An 8,752-nucleotide genomic window follows, 5' to 3' on the forward strand; every position below is an offset into this window, starting at 1 on the left:
AGTGAGAGAGAGACAGAGAGAAAGGTCTTCCTTTGCCTTTGGTTCAACTTGTAATGGCTGCTGCAGCCGGTGCACCTCGCTAATCTGAAGTGCAGAGCCAGGTGCTTATTCTGGTCTCCCATGTGGGTGCAGGACCCAAGCACTTGGGCCATCCTCCACTGCACTCCTGGGCCACAGCAGAGAGCTGGCCTGGAAGAGGAGCAACCGGGACAGAATCCGGCACCCCGACCGGGACTAGAACCTGGTGTGCTGGTGCCACAGGCGGAGGATTAGCCTACTGTGCTGCGGTGCCGGCCAAGATTCGTTGTCAATTATCTTTATATACAGAAGATCAATTTTGCATATGTAAGTAAAGATTTCAAAAGTTTGCACCCACACAGAAACACAAAGTGTAAAATACTGTTTCAGTACTAGTTATAGCATTACTTCACATTGGAAAACACATTAAGGACAGAGATCCTACATGAGGAGTAAGTGCACAGTGACTCCTGTTGTTGACTTAACAAATTGACACTCTTGTTTATGGCCTCAGTAAACACCCTAGGCTCTTGACATGAGTTTCCAAGGCTATGGAAGCCCCCTGAGTTCACCGACTCTGATCTTATTTAGACAAGGTCATAGTCAAAGTGGAAGTTCTCTCTTCCCTTCAGAGAAAGGTACATCCTTCTTTGATGACCCGTTCTTTCCACTGGGATCTCACTCACAGAGATATTTCATTTAGGTCTTTTTTTTTTTTTAATTTTTTTTAATCAGAGTGTCTTGGCTTTCCATGCCTAAAATACTCTCTTGGACTTTTTAGATGGATCCAAATGCTTTAAGGGCTGATTCTGAGGCCAGAGTGCTGTTTAGGACATCTGCCATTCTATGAGTCTAATGTGCATCCCGCTTCCCATGTTGGATCATTTGCTCCCTTTTTTATTCTATCAGTTGTTATTTTCAGACACTAGTCTTGTTTATGTGATCCCTTTGACTCTTAGTCCTATCATTATGATCAATTGTAAATAGAAATTGATCACTTGGACTAGTGAGATGGCCTTGGTACTTGCCACGTTGATGGGATTGAATTGGAAAACCCTATGAAACTATATTAAAAGATGTATACTATTATTATTTTTTAAGATGATTTATTTATTTATTTGAAAGGCAGAGTTACAGAGAGGCAGAGACAGAGAGAAGGAGGATTTCCATTGCTGGTTCACTCCCCAAATGGCCGCAACAGCCAGAACTGGGCCTATCCAAAGCCAGAAGCCAGGAGCTTCTTCCGGGTCTCCTATGAGGGTGCAGGGGCTCAAGGACTTGGGCCATCTTCTACTGCTTTCCCAGACCATAGCAGAGAGCTGGATTGGAAGTGGAGCTGCCAGGACTTGAACTGGTGACCATATGGGATGCTGCTTCCACAGGCAGTGACTTTACCCACTACCACAGTGCAGGCTCCAATACTACTATTTTCTAATCTAATTTCTTTTACAGGAACTGATATTAATTAATATTAATAGATATGCATGTAGAAAACTATTTGGTACTTTGTTTACTTTTAACTTTTTATTAAGATGCAAGTCATATAAGCAACATAAAATGAACCATCTCAGCAATATTGAAGTCTAAATTTCAGTGACTTTTAGTACATTCTCAGTGAAGTACAACTATCACTACTTTCTAATTTCATAATGTTTCTTCAAAAGAAACATAACTTCAAAGGAAACCTCAGACCCATTAAGTCATCAATTTCTATTCTTTTTTCCACCCCCTGGTGAACATTAATTTGCTTTCTTTTCTATGAATATACTTAGTCTGGGCATTTTATGTAAATAGAATCATATAATATGTACCCTTTGTATTTGACTTATTTTGCCTAGCACAATTTTTAAAAGTTATTCCTATTGTCATATGAATTGTTTTTTTTCTTTTTTGTTTAAGTTTGAGTAATAATCCAATTTATGGATATCCCTCATTTTGTTTATCCTTTAAGCAGTTGATGGACACTTTGCTTTGTTGGAAAACTTATTTTCCATTCTTTTTGATATAGATGTAAGATTGAAATCATTGGTTTGTATGATTATTTTATACCTAACTTTCAAGATACTGTCAAAGTGTTTTCCACAGTGTACAAGTGTTAAACTTTTCCCAGCAATGTACAAGTATTCCAATGGCTCCAAGAGGCTTCTAAATACATGTTTTCTGTTTGTCTTCCTTTTGTTGTAGCCATCGTATTTTGTGAAATGGCATCTTCTTGGGAAAGATTTGCACCTCCCTAAGAGTTAGCAATATCTAACATATTTTTATGGGTTCCTGGTCATTGGCAAATCTTCTTTGGCAAAGTTTCTATTCAAGTTCTTTGTCCATTTGAAAAGAATCGTTACATTATACTACAAATATCAAAATGGCAGAACTAAATCCTCCCTTGAGGTATTAATCTTGAATATTAATGGATTAAACATTCCAAATGAAAAACAAAACTATTTTTGACAGATTTATAACATAAACAGTTATATTCAGCATTGTCTGAAAGTGTATCTCATACTATTTCTAGAAATAAACTTGAAGAAGAACAGAAGTGTATGGTTTTAAAAATCTACAACCATAAAACTCTCATGAGAAAAAATGGCAGTAAATTTCAAGACCTCTGTTTATATAATGTAATGTCTTTTTTTGATAGGATACCAAAGTATGAGCATCAGAGAAAATAAGAAAAGTAAACTCAGAAGCAAAAAAATGACCCAATTAACCATTGGACAAATTATTGAATAGCTATTCTCCAAAGTAGGTATTCACATGGGCAGCAACATATGAAAAGACAGTCAACAATATTAATCATTAGGAACATGCAAATAAATATCACAATGAGATTCATTTTACACTCTTGTAACTACCATTTACCTCTGATTTTTATGAGTTCGGGACTTATGGTTCTTTACTAGAATTGTAAAGTATTTTTCCTTCAGTGAGTGCTTTCTTTTACTGAGCATAATGTCAACAGAAATCATACATTTTATAGCATGTGAAAATGTGTTTTTATGAGAAGATAGTGCTTCTTTTAATATGTAAACCACATTTTTTAAATCCACATGTACATCAATGAACATTTAGATTACTTCTACATCTTGTCTACTGTGAATAAGGTGGTAATTATCTTGGAAGTGAAATATCTAACTGAGATTCTAATTTCAATTCTTTTGTGTAAATAGTTAGAGATGGAGTTGCTGGGTCATACAGTAGTTCTATTTTTAATTTTCAGAGGGGGAAAATCCTTCCATAGAAGCTTCATCATTTTACATTCTCATCAAGAGTTCATTGCTTGCAGTTTTTTTCAAATCCTTACCAATACTTGTATATATGCATATATATGTATAAATATATGTTGCCGTTGATTTCTCAACAATGTTGCAGTGGATTCGTTTCTGAGAGGAGGAGCATGGTGGGGGGAAGAGGCGCGGAGTCACCACACAGACCCCGGGAGTCGGGTGAAAGCAGGCTTGAGGCGAGCAGCCCGCAGACTCGTTTATTTCAGTTGAAACTACATCTTATATAGCCAAGACCAGCCAATCTGGTCAAGGGGCGGTCTATGGCCCAACCAATCACAGCCTGTTGCCAGGCAGTTTAAAAAGCCATCCAATCACAGCCTGCTGCCAGGCAGTTTCAAATCCATCCAATCACAGCCTGTTGCCAGGCAGTTTCCAAAGCCATCCAATTACAGCCTATTGACAGGCAGGCTCCGTTGCCAGGTGGGTTTCAAAGCCATTCCAGAGTAACTGACACTCGCTTGCCAGTGGCCACCTTGGCATGGCCTTCTCATTCCACCACAAATATACATATATAAATTTGATAATATATTCTAGTGGGTATGTGGTATTATCTCAATGTGGTTTTGAGTTGCCGTTCCCTCATGATTAGTGATTTTGAGTACCTGATCAAATATTTGTTTTCTACATATATGTCTTTAGTGGAGAAATGTCTATTCAAGTCCTTTACTCATTTTTAGTCAGTTTTTTTTGCTACTGAGTTTTAGATATTCCTTATTTTATGGATATGAATACTGAATCAGATATATAGTTTATAAATCTTTCCTTGCATTCTTTACTTTTTCTTTTACTCTGTTGATTATTTGCTTTTCTGTGAACAAATTTTTGTGTGATTAATTTTTACTTTTCTAATTTTACTTTTATTGACTGTGATTTTGGTGTCATATCTAAGAAATCGCATCCAAGATTACTATCATGTAACCTTTCCATCGTATGTGCCTGTAGGAGGTTTATGGTTGTACATCTAATTAAGTCTTTAATCCATCTTGAGTTGATTTTTGTGTGCAGTATAAGGATCTAATTTTATTGTCTTGTATGTAAATATCCAGTTTTCCCAAAATAATTTACTAAAGAGATTTTCTCCATCGTGTATTTTTGACATCCTTGTTGAAGATAAGTAGGCCATGAATGGGTGATTCTTTTCTGGAGTCTCCCACCATTGGTCTCTGTCCTCATACCACGCACTTCTAATTTACCATTATAGTTTATCTACTATGGTTTTTAAATGATTTTTGAAATAATCAAGTGTGAGGGTTCCAAATTTGTTCCTCTTTTTCAAAAATGTTTTTGCTATTTAGAATCCTTTGTGATTCCATATGAATAGCATGACTGTTATATTTATAAACAAATCATTGGGGCTTAGTATTTGCATTGATACCATAGATCACCTTGGTCAGTGTGGACATTATAAGAACAGTAAATATTCCATGTCATGAACTTGGAGCATCTTTTAATTTATTTATGTCTTAAATTTTCTTCAGCTGTGCCTTTGTAGTCTTCAGGGTACAAATCTTTTGCTTCCTTGGCTAAATTTTTTCTTAAGAATTCTATTGCTTTTCATACTGTAATAAGTTAGTTCTTTAAATTTCCTTTTTAGAGCACACATTGTTATTGTAAAAAACACAGCTTATATTTGTGCGTTTTAGAATTAAGAAATGGAAGTTTTTAGTCAAAATTATATCTAGCCTTACAAATTTGGGAATGATATAAATCAGTCAAACCAACGAATACAAAACCATGATAAGCATATTTGAAAGTATTAAGAAAGAGGGTAAGAGAAATATTGAGATCATTAAATAATAATACCTATTCTCTTTTTAAATTATTATTCATTTGAGAGGCAGAGAAAGAGAGCGAGATGGATCTTACTGGTATGCTCCCTAAGTGTCTGCAATCATTGGGATTCAGTCAGGCAGAGGTCAAGAGCAAGAGACTAAGTCTAGGTCTCCTGAACCAATATGACTGCCTCCCAGGATCACTAGCAGGAAGCTGGTGTCTGGAGGAATAGCCAGAGATAAACTAGAGGAAGTGGGAATTAGGAATTGTGTTTGGGGGGGGGGATGTGTTCCAAGATATTGGAAACATTGTATTGTAGCCAGTATATTGAGTCACTGAAGAAATAAATGTTTTATACAGATAAGAAAAATATAGAACATATTTTCCAAAAGAAAGTAATAATTTCCTACAGATCTGGAAAATGAATACAATTAATTATTTCTGAGTGGTGTGTTAGTAGGATACTTTGTAATTGGTAGGCACAATTTCATCTGTTAGATGGGAACAAAGAAAAATGAAAGAGTACAGGTCGGCGCCACAGCTCAATAAGCTAACCCTCCGCCTGCAGTGCCGGCACACAGGGTTTTAGTCCCGGTCGGGGCACCAGATTCTGTCCCGGTTGCTCTTCTTTCAGTCCAGTTCTCTGCTGTGGCCCGGGTGTGCAGTGTAGGATGGCCCAAGTCCTTGGGCCCTGCACCCACGTGGGAGACCAGGAGAAGTACCTGGCTCCTGGCTTCAGATCAGTGTGGTGCGCCGCCTGCAGCGCACAGGCCGCAGCAGCCATTGAGGGGCGAACCAACAGAAAAGGAAGACCTTCCTCTCTGTCTCTCTCTCTCACTGTCCACTCTGACTGTCCAAGAAAGAAAGAAAGAAAGAAAGAGAGAGAAGGAAGCGTGCCAGGGGTGATGTCAGATTGAGAAATCAGAGGGAGAGAATATTAAGAACTTATTCTAGTTAAAAGTTTATGTTTTAAGAGAGAGAGATGGTGACACCTGGAGGGTAATTATATTTCAAAAGTGCTGTTTTATGAAGGTTTTTTAAATGTACCAGCATGAAGGATTAATCAGTCATTAAATGCAGCTTTGTGAGTTTAGTCAGTTAAATTCTGGAGTGATAATGTACATTCTCCGTTGGAAAGAGAAATAAGAATGAGAATTCAGTTTAGAGGTGGGTACTGGCACAGTGATTAAGGCTCAGCTTGGGATGCTCATATTCCATATTGCAGTACTCAGATCCCAGTCCTGGCTCACTTCCAATTCCAGTTTCCTGTTAAGGTGTCCTATGTGGCAGAATGGCTGGAGCACTTGCGTCCTTACCACCCACATGGGAGATCTGGGCAGAGTTCTTTGCTCCTGACTTTGACCTGGCCCAGCACACTATTTCTCTCTCTCTCTCTCTCTCTCTCTCTCTCTCTCTCTCCTCTCTTTCTCTGTGTGTGTGTGTGTCTCCCCTGCCTCCCTGTCTTCCAAATAAGTGACATTTTTTAAATTCAATTTTCTGTATATTTCTTTCATATTTGCTTAGTTCATGCCACATTCATACAAAAGTACTATTTTTTTCTAATCTCTTGTCTATTAATGTAGAAGCTTAAATATTAGAAAGGGATATTTAATTTTCTTTATTACATTCACCATTGGAGAGAAGTTGAAAAAGTAGGTTTTGACTCCTTACTGTATGGTTCATAAAGAAAGCTTATATTGCTTCTAACATGTTGTGAAGGGAACCATCTCTCTTCCCAAAACTGTGTTTTAAATGCTGTTTTGAGAGAGATAATTAGCTATGTTTACCAGAATTTTGTGTGTGTGTTCTGGCTAGGAGAAATCTGATGCTGAAATACTTAAAAGCCATTATATTTATGATTTTATGAGCTATGTTTGTTGTTAAGATGATATCATTGATGAAATAACTGCTTTGGTAATGATGAAAAATACTATGATATATTTTCCAGGGAAAAATGAGAACTGCTATCAAACCGAAAATTGTAACCACTGTTTCAAAAAGGGACTAGGATAATCCTGATCCTTTAAAAAATTATTTATTTGAGATTAAAAGAAAGGCAAGAGAGAGAGAATTCTCATTTACAGATTCACCCTCCCCTCATTCCCAATCTCACCCAAAAAAGTCTGCAACAGCCAAAACGAAATCCAAGTCTCCCATATTGCAGGGACACAACTACTTCAATCTGACCTACATCCCAGGATGCATGTTATCAGGAAGCTGGAATGAGATCAGAACAGGGACCCAAACCTAGGCAAATACTCACTCTGGTGTGAGACATGGACCTCCCAACCATGTCTTAGCTTCTGGGTCAAATGCCTGCCTCAATTTTAATCACTTTTCCTTAGGGTTGGTTTAAGGAAACTTGGTTTAATTATTATACTAGTTCTTCAGAGATATGAGAAAGTAAGATATTCATAGAAAATTATCAACAATCTCTTTTTTTCCTGCAGTTAACCGCAACAGAGCTTACAGAAACATTTTATTAGCTGCTGCCTAGGCATACAAGCAGAAAAAACTATTTCTTTTTTTTTTTTTTTTAGAACAAGTTTTTTATAGCACTACCTGAAGTCATTATTTGTTTTTTTTGTAACTTTTATTTAATGAATATAAGTACAGCTTATGGACTACATTGGCTTCCTCCCACCCCCCGATGACTTCCCTCCTACGCGCAACCCTCCCCTTTCCCGCTCTCTCTCCCCTTCCATTCATATCACGATTCATTTTCAATTTCTATACATACAGAAGATCAGTTTAGTATACATTAAGTAAAGATTTCAACAGTTTGCACCCACATAGAAACACAAAGTGAAAAATACTGTTTGAGTACTCGTTATAGCATTAAATCTCAATGTACAGCTAACTAAGGACAAAGATCCTACATGAGGAGTAAGTGCACAGTGACTCCTGTTTTTGACTTTACAAATTGACACTCTTGTTTATGGCATCAGTAATCTCCATATGCTCCAGTCATGAGTTTCCAAGGCTATGAAGCCTTTTGAGTTCTCCGACTCTTATCTTGTTTAGACAAGGTCATAGTCAAAGTGGAGGCTCTCTCCTCCTTTCAGAGAAAGGTACCTCCTTCTTTGAAGACCTGTTCTTTCCACTGGGATCTCACTCACAGAGATCTTTCATTTAGGTTGTTGTTGTGTTTTTTTGTTGTTGTTCTTTTTTTTTTTCTTTTTTTTTTTTTTTTTTTGTGCCAGAGTGTCTTGGCTTTCCATGCCTGAAATACTCTCAGGGGCTTTTCAGCCAGGTCCACATGCCTTAAGGGCTGATTCTGAGGCCAGAGTGCTGTTTAGGACATCTGCCATTCTATGAGTATGCTGTGTATCTCGCTTCCCATGTTGGATCGATCGCCCCTTTATTTATTCTATCAGTTAGTATTAGCAGGCACTAGACTTGTTTATGTGATCCCTTTGACTCTTAGTCCTTTCATTATGATCAATTGTGAACTGAAATTGATCACTGGGACTAGTGAGATGGCATTGGTACATGCCACCTTGATGGGATTGAATTGGAATCCCCTGGTATGTTTCTAACTCTACCATTTGGGGCAAGTCAGCTTGAGCATGTCCCGAATTGCACATCTCTTCCCTCTCTTATTCCCACTCTTATATTTAACAGGGATCACAAGAATTAACTATTTCATTCTCTTCGTGCTCACGGAAAAACTAATT

Source organism: Oryctolagus cuniculus, chromosome 1 (assembly GCF_051225735.1).
Source record: "Oryctolagus cuniculus isolate XC-2025 breed Fujian yellow rabbit chromosome 1, ASM5122573v1, whole genome shotgun sequence".
Taxonomy (NCBI): Eukaryota; Metazoa; Chordata; class Mammalia; order Lagomorpha; family Leporidae; genus Oryctolagus; species Oryctolagus cuniculus.